Source organism: Pithys albifrons, chromosome 5, assembly GCF_047495875.1.
Source record: "Pithys albifrons albifrons isolate INPA30051 chromosome 5, PitAlb_v1, whole genome shotgun sequence".
Lineage (NCBI taxonomy): Eukaryota > Metazoa > Chordata > Aves > Passeriformes > Thamnophilidae > Pithys > Pithys albifrons.
Genome location: NC_092462.1, coordinates 10,765,518 through 10,789,023, shown reverse-complemented (window position 1 = coordinate 10,789,023; position 23,506 = coordinate 10,765,518). Strand labels below are relative to the sequence as shown.

General features: G+C 47.1%; 1 long non-coding RNA gene across 2 annotated transcripts; it reads right to left on the bottom strand.

Annotated features, from left to right (window-relative positions):
• Nucleotides 1–806: 806 nt before the first annotated feature.
• On the bottom strand, nucleotides 807–6,414 carry LOC139671822 (uncharacterized). Of its 2 annotated transcripts, XR_011697790.1 has the most exons (6): nucleotides 6,208–6,414; nucleotides 6,016–6,135; nucleotides 4,238–4,297; nucleotides 2,599–2,877; nucleotides 2,034–2,123; nucleotides 807–1,385 (listed from the first exon to the last, which is right to left on the bottom strand). It is a non-coding gene; the product is annotated as an uncharacterized lncRNA (long non-coding RNA). The 2 variants fall into 2 exon arrangements; XR_011697789.1 differs by having other exon boundaries at nucleotides 6,016–6,414.
• Between the last annotated feature and the right edge of the window lie 17,092 nt (nucleotides 6,415–23,506).

Here is a 23,506-nt window from a genome sequence, read left to right as displayed (position 1 = left end):
AACAGGTACAGCTGCCATTGGCCGGCTCCCTCCAGGGGGCGGTCCCGATCCTGCCTGTCCTCAGTTCACACCCCTTCAGTTCCTTCACCCAGTAGTATGTAGCGGATTTGCATGCTCCGCCTTAGCTCCGCCCCCTTTCCAGAACATTCCCTACCCAAGGTTATATAAATCCCTTGTTCTGTTAATAAAGTTGGATCAGCTCTGATCAGTGGATCAGCTCAGACCACCCCTGGCCTCCTAGGTGTTTGTTTCTCCCTCGGGGTCGGCAAACCTTACCTGGGGCCTGGGAACCTGCGAACAACAGCTCAGCAGACGGTCTGCGAACCCCCGTCGCTGGTCTGGTCCCTTCCCAAGCGACCAAGACTGCGACAGGGTTCCCCAGCTGCATCAGCTGGCTGACAAAAGCAAGAGGGTGAGGTTGGAAAGCAAGCAAAGCAGATCCCTCTGCTATTTTTACTGTCACCCAATGCTGTTGGGTGCTATTTGGAGGAACTGACTCCAAAATTGCATCCTTGCTTCGAAAACACTCCTCTGGCATGTTTTCTGGGCAAACAACGACTGCAGACTGTGAGATGTTGCATAATTACATCTGGAGGCAGATCTTGTCACTTGTGTGTATGATTATTGTCCTGTTGGTTATTCATAATGGAAATGTTTATAGACTATCTATACATTTGGCCATTCAGACAATGCATTGCACTTTGTCATTTGAAAGGCAGGTGCCATCCTCCATCTCTTCTTTCTCAAGGCAGCAAAGCACTACCAAAACCACACAGTTCAAGGTTTTCCCAATGGAACCAGAAAATTTCAACTTTATTTACAATAGTTTTGCTTGTAGGTGCTTTTTTGAACAATTCTAAAAAACAGTAAAACTAAGTTTCTAATCTTGTAAGGCTACAAAACTGCAAAACCTTCAAGGTGCTTATTTGAACAATTCTAAAACAGCTAAACTTATTTTCTAATTTTCTAAGGCTTCAAAACTACAAAACCTTCAAGGTGCTTATTTGAACAATTCTAAAACATAGCTAAACTTATTTTCTAATTTTCTAAGGCTACAAAACTGCAAAAATCTTCAATATGCTTTTATGAACCATTCGAAAAAAATAACTGAACTAAGCTGCAAGTTTTCAATGCTTCAAAACTACAAAAAACTTTGAAGGGCTTTTTCAAAGAATTCAAAAACATAACTACACTAAGCTTCTAAGTTTCTAAGGTTTTCTAACTGCAACAAACATGAAGGTATTTAATGTCCTGGAGAAACTATTAGGGCATATTTTCTTCCACTCTCAGCCACTGTAATCCCTGTCTGGTGTAGTGGAACAGGGCGGTCAGGCTACTGGTCAATACCAGGGCACACGTCTCTTTGATGACTTCAGCAAAGATCTCTGGAAGAAGAGAGGGAGAGAGAAAACATTGGGTTGGTTTCATACAACAGGCACATCTAACAGGGAACAGTCAACCAATGAGTTACTTTATTCAAAGGGGACTTGCAAAGTCTTTTGAATTTCAGCAACTGCCTCATTAGTGTGAGGAGTTTTACAGCCTTCCTACAGCACCTTGTGCTTGATTCCTTTGCGAGTTTGCCAACAGATCATGGCAATGCATCCCTTCTCCCACAGGAGCTCACAAAACTTTGCCCTTTATGGACATGACCCTGCAAAGGCCACGTGGAATGGCAGGTTACAGGCTGAACTGCACCCACTCTACAGCTTTTACAGATTCACCAGTGCTGGCAACACAGGAGAACACAACTTCTTTAATGACAAAACTGTACAATAAAAACCCCAGCAATTCTAGGAATTGCTACTGGCAAATAATGATTCACATGCCCAGCAAGGACTCCAAAATTCAAGTGCTGCAGCAGCCAAGCTACTTAGCAAGCGCTGCCCTGACAGGGCAGGTCTCACACATCCCTCCCTCTCTCTTCCCTCCCAGAAGTGCTCATGAAGAAGCAGAAGCTGGGGTGGCTGCAAGGCCATTCTTGCCTGCTGTCTTCATAAACTGCAGACAAGGGGTGTAAAACAAACACTTACTTTTCAGACTTGAGGAGGGACCTCTTTGGCTGAGAGGTAACATCTGGCAAAGATGGCACTGGGAAAAATGTTTGGCATTCCCTGCAAACCCTGGAAAAAAATGAGAGAGAAATCTGGTTAGAGAGATATGCCTAAACCAAGAAGAGAGCAGTAAGGCTGCAGGCAGAACAGGTTTCATGGCCACTAGCCAAGGCAGGAATGGGTAATATCCATTCCCACTTATTTCCTGTTTAACCACACAACAATTGCTGATTTGCCATTACTGACTACAGTGGCAGGCAAAAGCAAGAAGTTAGAAGCCAGCTAATACAGTGTGCAAAGTCTGACTTAACACACCCACATGTAACCACAACAACATTGTTGGGTGTTACGGATGTTACATGTTTCTTGTTTCTTAGTTTTAAGCAAGGTACCCTTTCTTTTTCTAAACACACTTATTTTGATACAATATTGTATTTGCAGTTTCCTACAATCAGAAACCATTGCTAATCTCAGAGCATGTTTCTAAAAAAATCACACAGCACCCATTGGTTACTGGAAACATCCCCCCAGTTCTCCTGGATACCTCCTTTGATGCCCTTGGACAGTTCTGTGTGATTTCCCTTCACTCTCCAGAGCCTGGCAAATAAAGGATCCCTGGGGTTATCCTTGGCAGGTCCTTAGTCAGTCTCGGCTCTGTCTCATTTCGGCCACTCTCGGCTCAGTAGGATTTGGGCCGCTCTCAGTTTGGTGTCTCATTCGGGTCATGTGTGTTGACTTTGGAGCAGGACGTGCAGGAGTCATGGCTGGCTGTGGTGGGAGCAGCACATCTTTCTTCTGGGTTTCAAACAAAGGTTTGGATGTTCTGGAGATGGGAAGCAAAGGCATGAATATCATGGACATAGAATGTAGGGATTTTTGAAAGACTCAATTTACATCCTCTACCAATTCCATATTAATTCTCCTAGAAGTGTGAGACAACTTGTTAATAGGGAGGATCCAACAAAAGCAAAATGAGACTTCAGGGACTTCACTGTGTGTTAGAGAACACATCTCCATCAGTCAACAACAAAGGAACAAGTTGCTTCTCAAGTAGGAGGCTTGCCCTTGCAGGCAGTGCTTGCAACCAGACTATCAGGACGCTGCACAAAAGCTCCAACACTGCTGCTTTTGGGTCAGTGAGGGGGTAATTACAGTGACTAAAATCCCTGGGACAAGTCACTCAACATGGCACAGAAACTGCAGCACTGCCTCTCTCTTATGGTCCCTTATGGTACATGGAAGCTTCTGTGAGAAGAGGTACTCCCCCTGACAGCTCCTGTCTGTGCTTTGACAGACTTCAACTGAGTTGTTCCATTCAGACTTGCCAGCTCAACTAGACAACACGTACAAAGTGGAGAGGATTCAAGCCAGAAAGGCTGCAAATGCACTGTTTTAACTGGCAGAGATTACCACATTTAATAATATAGTGGCATGTCAGATTTCGGATCATCTGAAGTGAGGGTGACCAGGGAACTCTGGCAGCTCTAAGCAGCACCAAATAGCTCTAAACCAGCTAAACGATGGCCCCAACATCAGTGTTTTCTCTGCAGAAAAGCAGTTTACTCCTGATGTCAGGACACAAACCTCAGAGCTACATACCAGTCCAAGCCAAAGGCCGAAATTCAAGTCCCAGGCAAGCAGCAATAGAATGCAGTAGCCCATGACTGATGCAGGAGCCTCCACTGTTGGGAACACTGAGGACTTGGAGACATGCCCTTGGAAGCACTCACTCTAGCCCAGACCTGGCCAAAATCCTGGCAGTACCCTGGTGTGTAAACTGTGGGGGAAGTTCAGCAGATCTCCCAGAAGCACTGCAAATGCTACACTGGGATATAGAGAAATTCCTGGCCATCGACGCCACCTGAAATTCCAGGCAGTCAGGACTCAAAATGTACACTCTTTATGTGTCCATTAGGTCACACGATAAAAAGACAAAAGACAATGATCTGATTTTAGTGGAGAAGGGAAATGCTCTGTACCCTTACCCACCTACACCTACACAGCTGTTTTCTGGACTGGTTGCTTCTAGGATGTAAAGGCCAGTCTGCAGCAGATGAAGTTCCAGAAGGCATATTATGTTAGAAGCAAACTCTCGAATATTAGGACAGGAGAGAGAGCTCTTAAACTCAGCTTCTTGAAGAAGATTTATGCATCTTTCTGACATCCCGCCACTATATACTCACTTCAGTTTATTGCAGTCTCTGCTCACTGAGGACTAGGTTTAATCTTCATATCTCTCTCCTCTAAGAGGAAGAAAGAAAAGAGGAAAAAAAATCACTCAGGTTTTGAAAGTTCACACAAAGTACAGAGCAATGCACTTAAGATTGATTGCTTCTGGTTGAAAACAGAAAGAAGATACTGGAACTCACCAAGTAGAAACCCACAGAACAAGAGATAGAGATTTCAGGCTCCCTGCCATGGAACCAAAAATGACATTTTTACCTACTTTTGCTTGGACAGATTATGTTTTGAAGTGGCAGGGATGGAACCGCCAAACCTCTTGGTACTAATAGTAATCAAAGGTAAGGCCCTTCCATTGCTGAAAATAAGCATTTAATCTGTTCTTGGGGGGCTGGATCCAGGAGCTGGGTGCAGCACTTCAGATGGGATCTCAGCAGAGCAGAGGAGAGGGGCAGAACCGCCTCCTCCAAACTTACAGACCACCCTACTTTTGATGCAGCTCCAAACGCAGTTGTCTTTCTGGGCTGCAAGCACACACTGCTGGGTCATATCCAGCTGTTTGTCCATCAGAACCCTCAAATCCTTCTCTGCAGGGCTCCTCTTAATGAGTTGTCCCAGTCTGTACTCATGTCTGGGATACTTGCAGGTTTATGACACTGTGATGATCAGTGGGCTGTGCTTGACACAGAGTCTGACTGTGGCAGTCAGTATGTGCTCAGGACAAGGCTCCAGCAAGGAGATCATGTCCTTAAGTTGCTTTTCAGGTTGATCTTCACACTGCCACACAAAATGTCTGACAGCTGTACCTGACCCTGCTCTCTCACGTTCCTTCACTATTCCCCTGCTCTTCTCAATTCTCCCCCACAAATACAGGAGGTTCACAAAATGACAAAACTCTATAAAACCCACACAGGAACCAAGGGAATTCATTCACCTATGCTAAGACACCTGCTCTGCGAGGAGGAGGAGGAGGAGGAGCAAAAAGGTAGACAGGCCCTGAAATATCCCCAGGGAATACTCATCCAGCACAGGGCCTGCAGCCAACTCTTTGTGCAGCTGAAGCAGCTGGCTGGAGGTATATTCATAGTTCCCTTTGAGAGTCAGCTTTCCACAAAACATTTGGGAGCTACAACCACTTTAGTTAAATAAAGAGCTGTCTTGTAATGCAAGGGAAAGTGACCCTTAGAGTGGAAGGACTCTGCAGAGGGGTCTCTGGAAAGCCCCTTATTGGACACAGCTATCTTTCAGGCATCAGCATCTCCAAAGGTCCAGGGAAAACCCAGCAAGCTTTATGAAAATTTATCCAAAGGCCAAGTGCTTCACGTGCCCCACTGCCTATAACAGGGTGACACAGGGAGGGGGCACTGCTGCCCCACAAAGATCTGCTTGGATTGAAAGCTGCAGAAACCCACCAGTGCTGCAGGGGGGTTGGCCAGCCCCATGCAGACACAGCCTGCTGCCAAAAGCTCCTCTGACAGGAGGGCTGGGGTTTTGTTGTGTGAGAAAAACAGCATTTCCAGAAAGCACAGCCAAATATGGTTCCAAACACCAAAGCATGTTAGACAGTGTACAGGGCTTTTCATTTGCCCAGGATGGGGTTTGTGACCAATGAGAAACAGCTGTGGAAAGTTTTGAGTCACACTGGCTTTAGAAGATGAAAACACCTTTATAGGAGGAGCATAATGGCTCTACTCCCAACCTGTGAAGTGGAAACTTTACAGGAGTATTTCAACCACCACCTTGGTCCTTGTGGAAACCCACCTCCCCTTCCACCTCTCACCTTTTTCTTTCCATGGGGCTCCTCAGGACTCTCCATGGCTTTTCTCTTCAAGTCCTGCTTCCTTTCCCGAGGGAGGTCTTTGGTCCCTGCTCTCTCCTGACCTTCATCGCTCCTGGAGGTCTGAGGGAATATTTTCAGGTCACTGGGATCCTCTTTTACCTTGATAGACTCAGGAGCTGAGGGGTGTCTCACTGGCAAGAGCATCTTCTTCATCCCATGATGAAAGGGCTGCTTCACCTTGGCCTGGTGGGAGCTCTCTGAGTCGCTGGTGTCCGAGGCTGAAGAGCTCTCTGAGCCACTTTTGCCTGAAGAGGAGGAGCTCTCTGTGGCACTGCTGTCTGAGTCTGAGGAGCTCTCTGAGTTGCTGGTGTCTGAAGAGGAGGAGCTCTCTGTGCCACTGCTGTCTGAGTCTGAGGAGCTCTCTGAGTTGCTGGTGTCTGAAGAGGAGGAGCTCTCTGTGGCACTGGTGTCCGAGTCTGAGGAGCTCGCTGAGCCACTGGTTCCTGATGAGGAGGAGCTCTCTGAGTCACTGGAGCTCCCTGACTCTGAGCTGCTGGATTGCAATGCTGCCACACTCTTGGGCTGGCATTGCAGAGGAATGTGTGGCTGCCATGTGATAAAACTAGAAAGGAGCATGAGAGAAAGTGACTTACTTATTATATGGACATGACAGTATTCAAAAACCCAAACCCCATCTTTTGGCAATAAGAGGAGAAGGGAGAAGGCCAGAGGAATACATTACCATACTCAAACCAAAAAACACCTCTGAGATTAATTCTGCACAGTCATACAAATACCTAAGCAGGACATCACTGCTACATTCTGAAGGTGCATTTAGCCAAATACAGTTAAAAAAATTACCTAAGCTGGCTACTGTTTTTCTGAAAGCCCCAATCCTCAAATATATTATAACAAACCCTGACAACTTTCAGGATGGTTTCTCAGTTTTTTATTCTCTCCCTTAAGTTTTCACTTAACTTCTGTGTTACTTGGTCAAGCCAAAAATGTGGGTCAGTGTACTCTCAGAGAATTTGGAGCTTCTCCACCTTCCTTCCTCTAATGCTGGCACAGGGCTCTTCAGACTAACAGTTCATGGCAGAATCTGTTTACAATCAGCTGCCTTATCCTGAGGAGCTGAAACAGCCTCCTCGAGTCTACGTAAACCTTTGCTGTTCTTCACCCACTTGGCTCCTTTGCGCTTCCTCCTGCACTACAACTGGACTCACCCCTCACCCATCACTACTGCAACTGAAATCCCATCACCTCCAGCATGATCTGCATAAACACTGGTGCAGGGAAGGAGGAGAAATGAAGGCAACCGCTGGGGAAATGCAATTGTTGTTCACAGGAAAACTTCGGCATGCCTGGAGCTTTTGCGCAAATTCCTGCACAGCTGAAGCCAATTTTCCACAGCAGCCACAGGCAGCCAGAAACCAAAGCCTGTGGCTACAGAAGAAATCAGGAACCCTTTCCAATCTCCCCATTACGTAGCAGGGAGGGTTGTTTCTCTCCTTATCTGGTCTCGCTAGTAATTTATGAACAAACCTGTACCTTGGAGAAGCAAGTGGAGAAGGTGGCTTTTCAACAACCTGTTTTGTTCACAAAACAAAGAGGAGAGGGGGAGGAAAGGTTAGCTCACGGAACTTGGAACAACAGAAGTCAAGGATATTTGAAGGCACTTGTGTGTGCCTGGTGTCTACAACATGGAGAACTGACTTGGTTGTCATCACTGTCCTCATTGTCACTGAGCTGAAGGTCTTCCTGGAGCACACTGAAAGACAACCAGAAGGTAAACATCAGCCAGGGAAGACACATTCTCAAGCACCAGACACTGAACAATTTGGGCTGTGCTTGCCAAAACACACCAACCTTCCCCATCCATTCTGAACATTTGGCATGTTCAGTCTGCGACCCCCTGTCCCTGCCTGACTGGGTGGTAAAATGGTAACTCCCAACCAGGCATTTCACTGTGCTTTCCAACTGACCTGGGGATATTTGGCAGTGCAGGTCAGTAGCAGTGGCTGCCATCTACAGGCAGCAAAGACCAAATCTTCTACCCTAGCAACTAATTTATCAGATTTCAGTCCTTCCTGCTTTACAATGAGAATATTAGTACAATTCTGGTTCATAGGAAACCTCCAGCATCTCTGGAATTAGACATTTGTAACTGGGGCTTTCTGGAAAACAACACACAGCTGAAGCCAATTTGCCACAGCAGCCTCAGGCTGGACAGAAACGTAAGCCTGTGGCTCCAGGAGAACCCAGGAACCCCTTCCCATCTCCCTGATATAAAATGGAGGCTTGTTTGCCTTCTTATTTTACTTGCTAGTAGTTTGGGAACACACCTGTAACATGGAGGAGCAAGTGGAGAAGGTGGCTTTTCAACATCCTGTTTTGTTCACCAAAACAAAAAGGAGAGGGGGAGGAAAGGTTAGCCCAAGGAGCTCAGAACAATGCAACAAGTCCAGATGATTTGAAGGCACTTGTGTGTGCCTGGTGTCTGCAACATGGAAAACTGACTTGGTTGTCCTCACTGTCACTGAGCCGAACGTCTTCCTGGAGCACACTGAAAGAAAGGAGAAGGTAAATATCAGTCAGGGCAGACACATTCTCAAGTACCCCCAGGACTAAACAATTTGGGCTGTGCTTGCCAAAACACACCAAACTCCCCCATCCATTCTGAACCTTTGATGTGCTTAATCTTCGAAACCCTGTCCTTGCCTGACTGGGTGGTAAAATGTAACTCCCAACCAGGCTTTTCATTGTGCTTTCCAGCTGACCTGGGGATATTTGGCAGTGCGAGTCAGTAGCACTGGCTGCCATCTACAGGCAGCAAAGACCAAGCTCAGTGAGGACAATGCTCCTCACAAAAGGCACCCAGCACACCCTGCAGGGTGGAAGGAGTCTGATTCTTGTACAGGAAGAGACTCATGTGCTCTTGGCCTGCACTGCTCTCCAAGGCTAAAGCATTAATACTTAGGGGATTTTTCTTCGATTTTGGTTTTAACACAGTCAGTATAATCATGACAGGGCGGTCCCGTGGTGTAATGGAGAGCACTCCAGACTCCAAATTCCAAGGACCTGAGTTTGAGTCTCAGTGGGGACCGTCCCCTGGCAGTTCAATGCCTCTCTGCCATCCCATCCCGTCAGATCTCAGATGCTGAGCCGGATCGGCCCCGGTTAGTACCAGGGGCTGTGACAGTCCTGAGGACTTCCCTGTCACTGTCCAAGCTCGCTCGGCCATGGCAGATGGACCTCAGGACTTAAACGGTGAGGCCAGTTCTGCGCACGCTGTGCCTCACCTAAAAAAATCCACTGTGCAGGCTGGAAGGGCACGTCCACTTGGGGAGAGCCCTTTCCAAATCTGCATTCGCCAAGTTTGGCCATACAATTCATAATCATAACAGGGTGAAGCAGACTTGGGATTAGTGAGTTAATAGTAAAATATCATGAAATAATTATGTTTCTGTTGGTGAAAATTCCCTGCACTCATGTTTTCTAAGAAAAATCAGATTGATAAAATCTGAAGCTTAAGAATCCTCAAGTAATATTAGTTCTTGTTCTTTCCAGGTCCTTTTAAGTAACAGCCCAGTCAAGGTGAGAACAGAGTGTGGTTACTTACGATGTTCTTGGCTGACAAGTTGGCAATGTTTCTGAAGCTGCCCCAGACTGCTCTGTACATCAAACAGGAATAGGTTGGTTTAATTTGCCTCACTTACCCTATGATCTCTGAGCACCAGATTGGAAAGCAACTTTGTGTTTGCCCCTGAGATCATTCCTCACTCCATGGGGTTTCCTAATGGGGTTTCCTAAGGAAATACTGCTTGTCCTCTGCTGAACTGTGACGCTAATTTCTAGGTCATGAATGTTTACAGTGTCTAAAGCCACTTCTAAATCCATCACTCTTCAAAAAAGCAAAGGACATCATGCTTCTTAACTAAAGTAAACATCTGGCATTCTCCCACCATATGACCCAACACACAAAAAATTACCTGTCCATACATAAATAACCATGTTTTTTCTTTGGACATCTGCTTACCTTGATTCTGAGCTACAGAGCCACCGAGTTCCTAGAAAGAAAGCAAGCACAAAGTGCAAAGTGAGAATGAAATAAATCATTTATCTGTCAATAGCACTTTACCAGTGATTTGGTTACCATGTGTTACTTACTGTACTAAACACTTTGGCTTGTCAGAGTCTGACTGGGAGGTGTCATAGACACTAAGCTGACCTGCCATACTTTAGCAAGGGCAGAAATGATACTGCTGTTGCCACCAAAATCGTGCTGGTGGCACATTAGGAGTGTGTGCATCCTTGAAGAAGTATTGCAAAAATGTACAAGAAGTGCCAAGCAGTTTAACAGAGTCAGCAAATAGTTTTTGTTGATAAGAAAGTTGAAATGGTTTTTCTGCTTCAACATTGGCCTGCTCAGGTTCAAAACTCTTAAAACTCTAAAACTCCAAAGCATTGCTTAAAACAATGAAAAAGAGGAAAGATAATTTTGTCAGCCCACTCCAAAACACTCAAAAGCTCAATTGCATCTAATTCTCAGGTAAACAACATGTTGGAAGCAGCCCCTTCACAACTCAGGATCCTTTGGATACTAACACCAGAGGAAAATACGTGCAAGAGGCAGAAAGGTCTCTTGTAATTTATCAAAAGGCCTGGCAAGAAAAGGCTGGTTTACCTTTCTTGGGAATGCAAATTTGGAAGCAGGTGGATGAAGAGGTGACAGGGCAGGTAAAATCGAGCAGGTCATTTCCTGGAACAAGATGGAGAGAAGCAGCTCTCAGAAGTTTTGCCGAGAGACGCAGAGGAAGTTTCATGCTTCAGACACTCAGAGGGATCTCCTTCCCCATGTATCTGTACATGCTGCCCCGGGATGGCTACAAAAGGAGTGAAATGCATTCCTAACAGGCAAGAACAGAGGCTGTCTGGGGAATTACAAAAGGATGCCAGACTTCCATCTGGAGTCCTGGGCCTGCAACCCCAACCAGCCCACAGCAGCCAGTGAGCAGCTGTGCACAGCTGCCCTTCAGCTCAAGCACTGCCCCAACAACAGCCTCTTGAGAGCAATTGAGGCATCCGGATTTTACACTCGCAAAGCGACAGCGAGGGAAGGAAACCCCAGGAGCCAAACTGCTCCACTAGGACTTCAGGGTCTCCAGACAGCATTTTGCATCAAGGAACTGTCTCCTCAGGATCAGCATGGTCCTGCTCAGGGCAACAGCCAAAGAGGAGAAGTGGAGTGCTATGTTTTTCCCCACCCATTCCTTTAAGGCATGCAAAATATCAGCAAACACAGACATCTCTTCTTTTAGGGCACCTGCCTTTAAAATCTCCTCTATGGACGGCACATCAGTAGAGTTGGTTTGCTGAAAGAAAAAAGAGGGAAGCAGCATGAGTTTGCCTGGGTTTTTTACTGACATGAGGCAAGAATGCACTGAGCAAAAATGTTGTTACCAACTCCTCTGGGAATGCAATGCAAGTCCATCAATAACTAAATGCTGGTAAGGACTAAACGCCCCTACAGAAGGGCAGTTGCTTTCCTTAAGCTGCAATGGAAGCAGCTCAGCTTTGCCCGCAAAGCCAAAGGTTGCCTCTGCATTTAAAAGATTTGTGCAAAAACGTCATCTCTTAAGAAAAATAGAAGTCATAGTTCCTCATTCCTCTAAGCCAGTTCTAGAGAAGAAGGAATGTTTTGTCATTCACCCACATAAAATCAGATTTCTTGTTGTTCAGAAGCTAAAAATCCCTGTCTATAGTGCAAGCCCCTTCAGGGTGCCATTTGGTGCTTGGCTTCCTATTGACAACACTGTTCAGAGTCAGGTAACTCAGGCTGGTCTCCAGGCTGGGTCCTTCTGCCAAGACTGAAATTCTGCTAAGCAGATTTGGAAAGCACCTGACCACCATCACTGGGTGGGGGGACAGCACAGGTTTCGTAATGGCAGCAGGGGTGAAGCCCTCAAGGGACAAGATGGGACTCTGCATAAAAAGCCAAATTCTGTTTCTCAAGACACGCGATTCCAGGCTCCCAGAAAGACATCCTCCTACTTACTAGACACAGCTCTTGAAGAGAAAAACAAGTCAGGCCTTTAGGCACATGAGCTTTTCTGCAGGACTGAAATAGACCTCAAGGCAGATCGGGGGAAGAATCAGATTTAGCTTTTGTCTGCTTGGTATAGCTGGGGCCAACCAGTTGAAATACAATGTGTAAAACCATGTGTGATGGGTTTGATGCATGGCTTCCTCGGTAACTAGGTGTAACTAAAGAAGTGGACATTACATAAGTATTCCACACGTGTTTTCCATGTAACAGAGGATGAGGGGAGGTAGGGGAGAGTTTGATCTTTCTTCTTATGGCGAGGCTCGGGGGAGCAGGAGGAGCCTGGACGGTCCCTTGTTTCTGTGGGTTTTCCTACCTCGGGACGTGGTGAGAGTGTATCGATGCCTGTTCTCCTCCTTTCTTGAAGTTTTTAATTGTATTTCTCTGTTTGGTTTGGTTTGGTTTGGTTTGGTTTGGTTTCTCCTTATTTCCTTGTTACCCATTCCCCTTTCCTTTTCCCTTTTTTCCCTGGGGTGGGGCCCCACAGTAGAGGAGCTGCAAGACATTCTCCTCTTTGTTCAGCCATGATGGAACTGAGAAAGCCACACCCACACACCGGCTCTTACCCCTTCTGAGATGATGTCGTAACATGGCATGGAATACAACATTACTGGCTAGAAGAAGTCAGCTGTTAGCTAGCCCAGCCCAGCTCAAGTCAGCTGGCAATTCCAGGCCTAGTCTGAACTTTAAAGCCTAAATTTTTGGCCTACTTGGCTAAACCCCTAACACCATGCTGCCAGATATTGAAGGCAAGAGGGAAGAACAGCAGACTTTGTGCCAGTCTAGACCTATTCCAGACTATCAGGGTCAGTGCAAGGCAGGAGCCTCCCTGCAGCTCTTTATTCATCAAAAACAAGAGGGAGGGCTGACCTTTCAGCCCAAGGCCCCATGTCCTTCCTGTGCTGGGGATCCAGGAGATGGATGCTGCAGTGCAAAGCAGATCAGTGGGCTGTGCTTGACACAGAGTCTGACTGTGGCAGTGTGTGCTCAGGACAAGGCTCCAGCAAGGAGATCATGTCCTTAAGTTGCTTTTCAGGTTGATCTCCACACTGCCACACAAGATGTCTGACAGCTGTACCTGACCCTGCTCTCTCATGTTCCTTCACTATTCCCCTGCTCTTCCCAATTCTGCCCCACAAACAAAGGAGGTTCAGAAAATGACAAAACTCCATAAAACCCACACAGGAACCAAGGCAATTCATTCACCTATGCTAAGACACCTGCTCTGTGAGGAGGAGGAGGAGGAGGAGCAAAAAGGTAGACAGGCCCTGAAATATCCCCAGGGAATACTCATCCAGCACAGGGCCTGCAGCCAACTCTTTGTGCAGCTGAAGCAGCTGGCTGGAGGTATATTCATAGTTCCCTTTGGGAGTCAGCTTTCCACAATACACTTGTGAGCTCCAACTACCTCTGCTAAATAAAGAGCTGTCTTGTAATTCAAGTGAAAAGTGACTCTTAGCGTGGAGGGACACTGCAGAGGGGTCTCTGGATAGCCCCTTATTCGACACAGCTATCATTTAGGCATGAGCATCACTGCTAGCACCACAGCAGCTCCAGGGAAAACCCAGCAAGCTTTATGAAAATTTATCCAAATGCCAAGTGCTTCAGGTGCCCCACTGCCTATAACAGGGTGGCACGGGGAGGGGGCACTGCTGCCCTACAAAGCTGTGCTTGGATTGAAAGCTGGAGAAACTCACCAGTGCTACAGGAGGCTTGGCCAGCCCCATGCAGACACAGCCTGCTGCCAAAAGCTCCTCTGACAGGAGGGCTGGGGTTTTGTTGTGTGAGAAAATCAGGATTTCCAGAAAACACAGCCAAATATAGTTCCAACTCCAAAGCATGTTAGACAGGGTACAGGGCTTTTCATTTGCTCAGGATGGGGTTTGTGACTAAGGAGAAACAGCTGTGACAAGTTTTGAGTCACATTGGCTTTAGAAGATGAAAACACATTTATAGCAGGCACATAATGGCTCCACTCCCAACCTGTGAAGTGGAAAATTTACAGGAGTATTTCAATCACCCACCTCCCCTTCCACCTCTCACCTTTTTCTTTCCATAGGGCTCATCAGAACTGTCCGTGGCTTTCCTCTTCAAGTCCTGCTTCCTTTTCCGAGGGAGGTTGTTGGTCCCTGCTCTCTTCTGTTTCTGAACTACAGATCCACTCATTTCCTAGAAAGAAATCACAAAGTGAGAACAAAAGAAATCATTTCTCTGTCCATAGCACTTTAACAGTGATTTGGTTGCCATGTGTTAGTTACTGTACTAAACACATTGACTGACTTGTCAGAGCCTGACTGGGAACTGTCCAAGACACTAAGCTGCCTGATGTATCTTAGGAAGGACAGAAATGATAGTGCTGCTGCCACCATAATTGTTCTGCTGATACATTAGGGGTGTGTGCATCTTTGAAGAAGTATTGCAAAAAATGTACAAGAAGTGCCAAGCAGTTTAATAGAATTAGCAAATAGTTTTTGTTGAGAAGAAAAACTAAATGGTTTTTCTACTTCAATGTTCGCCTCCTTGGGCTCAAAAGTCTTACAACTCTAAAACTCCAAAGCTTTGCTTAAACAACGGAAAAGAGGAAAGATAATTTTGCCACCATATCAGCCCACTCCAGAACACTCAGAAGCACAACTGCATCTAATTCTCAGGTAAACAAAGTGCTGGAAGCAATCCCTTCACAACACAAGATCCATTGGATACAAACACCAGAGGAAAATATGTGCAAGAGGCAGAAAGTTCTCTTGTAATTTATCAAAAGCACTGGCAAAAAAAGGCTGGTTTACCTTTCTTGGGAATGCAAATTTAGAAGCAGGTGGATGAAGAGGTGACAGGGGAGGTAAGAATGAGGAGGTCATTTCCTGGAACAAGATGGAGAGAAGCAGCTATCAGGAATTTTGCCGAGAGACACAGAGGAAGTTTCATGCTTCAGACACTCAGAGGGATCTCCCTCCTCATGTATCTGTATATGCTGCCCCGGGGTGTCTACAAAAGGAGTGAAATGCATTCCTAACAGGCAAGAACAGAGGCTGTCTGGGGAAACACAAAAGGATGCCAGACTTCCATCTAGAGTCCTGGGGCTGCAACCCCAACCAGCCCACAGCAGCCAGTGAGCAGCTGTGCACAGCTGCCCTTCAGCTCAAGCACTACCCCAGTAACAGCTTCCTGAGAGCAATTGAGGCATCAGGATTTAACAGTTGCAAAGCAACAGGGAGGGAAGGAAACCCCAGGAGCCAAACTGCTCCACTAGGACTTCAGGGTCTCCAGACAGCATTTTGCATCAAGGAACTGTCTCCTCAGGATCAGCACCAGCGGTTTGGGAATCACAGGGCATGTTCACACCATGAGCAGGGAAGGGGTAACACACACTCAGACCCAGAAACTGGGAGCCAGTGCAGTGCTCCCAGAGCCAGCCGTGACTGCAGGTTACAGTGGAGATAGTTTTGCATCAGATTGGCTTGGCTTTGTACCACAGGAGACTGCAATGACAGTGAAGGAGCAGCAGCCCAGCAGCGGTGCTGTGCACAGGCAGCTGGAAGGACTCGGGTGCGTGGTCCTGCTCAGGGCCACACTGCTGGGGCCGGCAGCACGGACGCGAGGCAGCGTCTCCAGTGCCTTTACAGGGAGGGCACTCAGGAAAGGCAACCCCTGACTTGATGAAGGAGCAGCTCTGGCTGTCTCCCATGCCTTCTCAGTCTGGCTCGTGAACTACACTGTATTTAACTCTCATACTGATAGAAAGGTTTAACTTGCAAGTCCAGTCCTACATCAGGCTGACTTTTATCTTTCGTTCTCCTCAGCACACCCCACAACACACTTTGAGCAATGGCAACAGCCAATCACAAGTGGAGTGCTATGTTTGCCCACACCCATTCCTTTAATGCAAGCAAAATATCAGCAAACACAGAGATCTCTTCTTTTAAGAGCACCAACCTTCAAAATGTCCTCCACGGACAGCACATCACTGGAGTTGGTGTCGTCCAGGAAAGGTCTGAGCTCTGGTGGTTCAAGTGCTGGATGTGTCACTAAGTCCTGAAATGACTTTGTTTGACTGCAGGTCAGTTCATGACTTTGAGTCCTAGTCTGTGACCTGGATTTGAACTTTCTTTGATGCCATATAACCTTGTCACAGTTATGTCTCATGTACTCCTTGAAATCCTCATAATCGCCCAGGACCTCCCAAGTGCGCCTTGACAGCGCATCCTTTTTATTGGTCTGAGAAAGAAGAACAGAGAGGTGGAAATTTCAAAACCATCCCAAGAGATCCAGCTCAGGAAAAGAAATTCCTCAGGATCTTCATTGAATCACCATGCATCACCACCAATGAAGTTAGGCAAGCTCACGTTGATGCTGCAAATCTCTCCAAAGCAAATGGAACTGCTCCAGCCACTATCAGTCATTTCAAGACAAGTTTGCAGGTGCACCTGCAGCCTTCGGGAGCAGCAACATCAAATCCACATTTTTAGAACCACAGCTGCAGATAGCCATGCAGCCAAGCCAACCTGCTCTTGAGCACTCTCCCTCAAACTACAGGAGACCAACCCCAAGTCCACAGCTCTCTTGCACAACCAGCGGAGAGTTAAGCACATGCTCTGAGGAATGGAAGTTAAGCAGACGGGAAGATGCCGTGTTTGCATGTACCATGCTCAAGTGTGCTACACCCCATGCAGAAGACACAGCTCCCCTTCCTCTCCTTGCCCTCTGCACCCCACTCCCATTACCTTGTAGGGTTTTGCAAAGAGAGGAGTCTCCTTGGAGAACCAGGGATTGTTCCCTAGAGCCTCCCGTCTCCTCTTCTCTTGCGCCTGAAGGCGAAGCAAGTCCCTGGTCTCCTTGGACATGCTTTCAGAAAGAGAAAGGATGATGAACATCTTACACCAGTATTATCAATGAATTTATACAGTACAGCATGCATCCTTCCTTCCCAGTAACTTCTACTCCCGACACAATCTATCAAGAAGGGTGGGAAAGGAAAACTATCCTCCCATGTATTTGTGAACTAAATTGACAAGCAGTTCATGAGGGTGATAAGCACATGAGCTGGCAGATCCACTTGCAATGACCCATCTGAGAAACTGCCATTCTTGTTCTTCTCAGACTTCTACACCAACTGTCCACCAGAGAGTAAATGAGAATCCCCAATTTTAAAGGCATTGCCACTTTCAAAGATGGAACCTTTGCCTACTTTATAAACAGGCTTGAAAACTCACTCCTAGACTTTTCTTCATAGCCTCACCTTCTCAAGTGCCCCAGTTTGCAAAAGAAGAGCCTTGTCTTCCCCAGCAGTGAAGGAGAGGCAGAGCTGCCTCGTCGCATACTGAGGGGCAGTTATTTCAAAGAAATAAGTTATATTGAACTAGATGACATTCCTCATTCAGTGCAATGCCCACTTCAGTGCAATGCCCACTTCAGTGCAATGCCCTCTTCTTTAATATAAGGCTGCAGCTTTTTAGTAGAAGCCTCCAACCACCTGTGGAGACACCTTTTCTGCCCATTGTTAACCTGGCCATTGAGGGTATTTGTCAATATGTTCTTCAAAGCTTTGGAAAACCTGGCCTGTGCTGAAACTCAGAACACTGCACAGTTCCCCTATGGTCAGTGTTAGGAAGCGAGGCTCAAAGCCTCACAGAACCACAGACAGCTCAGGCCTGGTGTGGAGCTGTGCCAAGAGGAGAGGAGGACTCCACAGCCTGCCAGGTGCCCTCAGGGGAAACCCGTGCAGAGACACCACCTGCCCGGCCCCAGGGAGCCCTCCTTCGTGCAGGCACGGACACAGCCCTGACTCTGCTCCTGCCAAAGCTGCAGGGCAAACCCCAGCTCCTGTCCTTCAGGAACCTCTTCCACTAACAGCTTGGATATTTACATTGCCCTAGAATGGGAACCCACAAAACCTCCAAACCAAAACCACTCCCAAGCCCTTCCTTACTGATTTGCAGAAAAGCTTTGGGAGACTGAACCTCCAGGCTTAGCACCAAAACACCAACCACGTGGGAGCCTGGGAGTCTGGGAACTCCACAGTCCCACCCTGTCCCTCTTCAGGGGAAAAACAGTTCAGAATGTGAGAGTTAAAACTAGGGCCGTACTTGCTGCAGCTGGTCTACACTTGACGTGTCATGAGGAAAACCCAAAAACGCTGAATGTTCAAAGAGGCAGATGAGACTGACCGGCTGCCTGAAACAGCACTTCAGTCCTCATCACCTTTAAACATGTCCCGCGAGAAGTAAACACTTGCACACATCATGCCCATCCTTAAAAAATTCCAAATCATGCTTTACTACAGACTGAAGCAGTAAAATACTCCCAGACTCAATGCAGCCCATGCTGGGGAAGGTAGTGCACAGGCTCCTTAGGAAGAGGTTTGGTTCACCAAGTTGAACAAAGACTGTGCCCTGACCCATGACATCATCCTGTGTAAAGAGCTGAAGAAACAGAACATGCTTTGTCATTTTCCACTGTGCCACATGGACCAAGCCAGGAAACCTTCCCCACAGACCCAGCATGGCTGGAACGCACCAAGGTTACACACACAGACACAGATACAGACACAGAGACACAGAAACAGACACACAGACACACAGACACAGACACACACTCACTCCCACCCCAGGTGCACCACGGGGCTGACACACACTGTGACAACTCTGCTCACTGCAGGGACCAAAGGCCACAGAACGACTCCATGGAGATCTCCCCACTACCCCACAACAAAGATGAGATCCAGCAATACCTCACGGTGGTGGTAAACTTCCCCTGCTTCTTGTAATTCTTCTTAGCTTTTCCCACTTTTCTCTAGTTTTCCTTCCTTCTCTCCCTGCCTCTCTTATAGCTAATACAGTTGTATTATCATTTTGGATACCAACACTGCATCTTGTTTGAGTCTTAATCTCACTTTTGGGTGTATTCAAACTTCCATTCCTTCCCACATTTCTGGACAGAGGCACCCTTTGCCTCTCTGGGGGAATATCATGACATCATCCAGGCCTGGGTCTGGAACAGAAGCCATGAAAAGACCAAAATGCTCGGAAAGCCACTCTCTGTGACATGACAGTCCTCCCTTACTTCTCCCACTCAGTGGTTATCATTCTTGCATTGAGCAGGGGGGATTATTATTTTGGAAACCATCTCGACATTCCTCAGAGCACCTGGAAAGTGAAGATTACACCAAGTGAATTCCTACCTTTTGTTGCTGTTCCCGTTGTCTGGGGGTTCCATTATGAACTCTCAATTTGCTCTAGAAGAGAAAAAACAGATATTCAACACCTCTTTTACAAAAGAACAGCCCATTGTACTAAGTAGATGCCACCCAAGCTTTGCTTCAAAAGTCAAAAAGAACATTCTTTCTCAGAATCAGTAGAGGGAAAAAGAGAGAGTGAAGTAAGAGAACATGAAATATCTTTACTTTCCAAAGTAGCAACTCATGACAGTCATTGTTGTAGCACACAAAAGAGGAACTCTAAAGGTTAATTTCCTCCCTCTGTGTGTGTCTGTGGGCACACATTCTGCTGTGAACACTTTCTTTGGTTTCAAAGAGGCCTGTTAGAGCCGCACACACTCATTACTAGATCAGAAGGAATGTTTGCAGAAATTGGCCTTAACTGACGAGGATCATCTGTCTGGAAATGCAAGGCATCAGGAGCCGCCGTGTGCCATTGGCTCTCATGGCAGGCTTTGCCAAGGACTTGCACAAGATGCTGAGCCAGCATCTCTGCTGAGCTCTTCCACATTCCAAACAGGGAACTAAACTGCCAGCTGGAGGACACCCTGCCTAGAGCAGGGAGGCTGGCTCAAGATCTCCAAGGACATGCTACATACAAAGCTTGGAACGTCCACGTGGCAGTCACTGCAGCGCACCTAAACATACATGACCCAAACCCATGGATTACATGGAGTTTAGAATGGGAGAGCCAAGAGATCCATTTTCCCCTTCCCCAGCAGTGATGTTGCATTTCAGGTCAGCTCTTAAAGACCAGAACAGGCTTGGCCAAGAGCATGACACACTGGGCTACTACTACAGGCTCCAGGAGATTTGTTTCTATTTGAAAAAGAAATATGCCATTAGGGCCCTGCCTTGTGACAACCAAATAGGTCTCAGATCAATGACAACATTAGTGGAAAAGGAAAAGAGAAAAGAGACAAAATAAGCATTACAAAGACAACTCTTGACTAAAACGTAACGCTGGATAAAAATTGAAAGCCGCAGCGGTCAGAAAGCAAGGAGGAAACAGAAGGGGAAGAATGTTGTAGAAATTACTACAAGAGAGTGAGCTCCTCATGTCACTGTACCTGCAGCCCCACCTAGCAGGGCCCTCAGACACAGCTAAGCATGAGCCACTGCACAAACAGCACCATTCTGCCTCATCACAGAAAGAAAGTTTCCCCTTGATTGAGTCCAGACACAAGAGACGAACACAGAGCACACTGTCCCTCAACGCTGCTCTCTCACTCTGTGTCAACACCTGTTTCTCACCATCCTGTCTGCCACAAACCTGACTCTAGTTCACAGGACAGCAGACCAAACAAAGTGTGTGCAGAGGCGAGAGCATCAAAATTTTTGTCATGAGGCTGCCACATGGGTGCCTTGTGCAGCTATGATGTGTTCTACTTGGGAAGGACTTGGGAAGAAAAGAAACATTCCTGGAAATGCAAAGACATGGCAAGCGAGCCTAGACAAGTGCAAGATCACCTCAGCAGAAGAAAAGTCTCCAAGAGGAAGAAAGAGGAGTGAAAATATTTCCATTATCATTATATATACATATATTGTCCATATTTCTACTCACAATGGCCTTGATTCTTAAGATAGAAAAAGGAATAAATCAATAGCTTGGGATTCACTTCTGCAGTTTGGGATTTTCCACACAGTTTTTACATTTTCCTTTGGAGTCACTGTCTGCGACAGCTCAACTGTAATTCTGACTAATCCTTGTACCCAGAGCTCCTTTTGCCACAGATCTGATGGGCCTCCCCTCAACCACCTCATTCTCAGTGCCAGGACCTTTTGGTAGCACACAGGCCAGAACCAAGGGGACTTGGCACTGCCAATATCATCCTCCTATATGAGGGATTACATGGCTATCCTACTCCTCAAAGACACTTAGGCTTAGAGCTGGGATCAGCAGCAACCCCTCCTGGAACTTTACCCTCCACTTGACATTAATTTGTCCCACTGCAGCCTGCATAATAATACTAAATAATTTCCTCAATGAGATGACTTCTGTCAGACAAAATGGTTCTCAGCTTGCAGAGGCAGCAGTAAGAATCTGGAGTGGAAGCTGTGCCTGTTGATCTCTATTGATGGAAGGCAGCGGTAACAGCAGTACGTGGCCTGTTTCCACCTTTCCTGACAAGCAGAGAATTACCTTGCACAACAGGCTTTCCACACAATGAATGCCTCAGAGAGTGACGATCGAGATAAAAACACGCTTTCCGCTTTCCGAACAATGCGCCGCTCACAGAGTGAGAGCTACGCTGCGATCCGTGCGGCCGCACACCTCGCAGTGCTGCCGAGGGACGGGCGTTGCCCTTGGCAGGTGCCCAGTGTCACCTGCATGTCACAATCACAGAACCCTGTCGGGGCCCCGCCCACATTCCCCGCTGGAACGGGGCAACTCCGCACTTCCCAACCTCAGGACACAGCATTATTAACACAGCAGAAATGCCCAGAAGCTGAGATTACAACTCGCACGGCAAAGCCTTAAAGTCCCTGGAGTAAAACAGGCAGGCAGGATCTGCCAAGTTGCTCAGATTAATTGATGGCCCTGAGCAAGTGGTTCATGTCAGTTACTCGCTTTGCAATTACAGATCACAGGGAAAGCATTTTGGGCGTTGATGTTCTGAAAGGTCAAACCTGGACTCCACCACATTGGCGTATGTGGTCTTACGGTGCAGATGTCGATGCCAAAAGAAATTGGGCAGCTCCAGGGCACTTACTTCACACAGCACCTGCACACCCTGATGCAAAAATTACTCCTGTGCCACCAAGAGGGACTTTTGGAGTGGCACAGCACATACTTCTGCCACAGATTCCCCCCTTCTCTGTGCCCAGCAGCAGATACGGAGCCACTCAGGCAACCCTCAGCTACCAGGGCCAGGCATGCAGCTGCTTTGTCCAAAGGCTGTGGGCTCAGAGGCAGCCCAGAAAAAACCTGGCAAGGACTTCCAATTATGTGGCTTGTGCATTTTATGGAGCCTGAGTAGTGATGGAAACACGGGTAGGCTGTGTTCCTGTCTGGACAGGCAAGCTCCTGCCTCAGAGCCTCTGCAACAACAATGTCACATAATTATTTGTTAGCAGGATATCAGAAACATCTCAGTAACACAACTAACAGATATGATTCACAGGTTCTTTACAATTCCTTCAACTAGAGATAATTCTTGAAAGACTTGATGTGAGAAATGTTTTCTGCACACCAAGTAATTCTCCTCTTGTGCAATTAAACATTTATCTTATTAGTTACCTTCCCTGTCTCCTGGCTCTTTGTGTTTCCCAATACCTGAAGGTTTGAAATGGTGGGAAAAGCTCAATCTGTCACTCAGGCACAGGAGCTGCAGTGAGGCAGCAGTTCCTTTTCATGTATTAGGAAACTCATCTCACCCTGTAGCTGCCCAGAGCCTGAGCACCCAGAAATGCTGCACAGGCAGAGGTGGGCCCCAAACACCCCAGACAAGCTGTATTTCTCATCTGCACCTTGCTTGTGTCTTGCCCGTGAAGGCACACATTCCCCCAGCATTGCTGGACAATGATGCCAAAGGACAAGGGGGAACACTTTCAGGTCAGGCACCTAAAAGTTTCTTTCAGCTCTTACTACATGTTATTTAATTGACAAAATCTAGAAGAGAAGCAGGAGACAAGAAGTGTCTGATGATACAGGAAAGGTGTAACGGCAACATCTGGAAGATGACAGTGTTTCATGTCTCCTGGCTGCATTCAGACAGCAGAGAGGCTGAGGCAGGAGGCTGTGTTATGCCACCTCTGTGTCCTGATTGGATTCATCTCGGGCACTGGTGCATTTGGAGGTTCTTCACTTCACTGTCACTTGACATTCTCCCTGTCTGCAAGTCTCAGGAGCTTTCTGGGTCACTGTTGAAACCTGACTCTGAACTGCTGGACTCTGCAAATCCTGCTTCCTGGCACCAGGGAAGTCCTTGGGCTTTGCTCTCTTCTGGGGGGCTTTCCTGGGGGGCTGGGGGACTATTGCCAGTGCCGCTTTATCAGAAACTGCTCCAGAGTCAGTCCCTTTCCAAGGAATGCAGTCTTTGAGGAACAGGCTGCTCCAGCTTGGGTCCCCCACAGCGTCCCAAGTCCTGCCAGCAAACCTGCTCCACTGTGGGTTCCTCTCTCCATGGGAGCAGAGGTCCTCCCAGGAGTCTGCTCAGGGGGTCACAGCC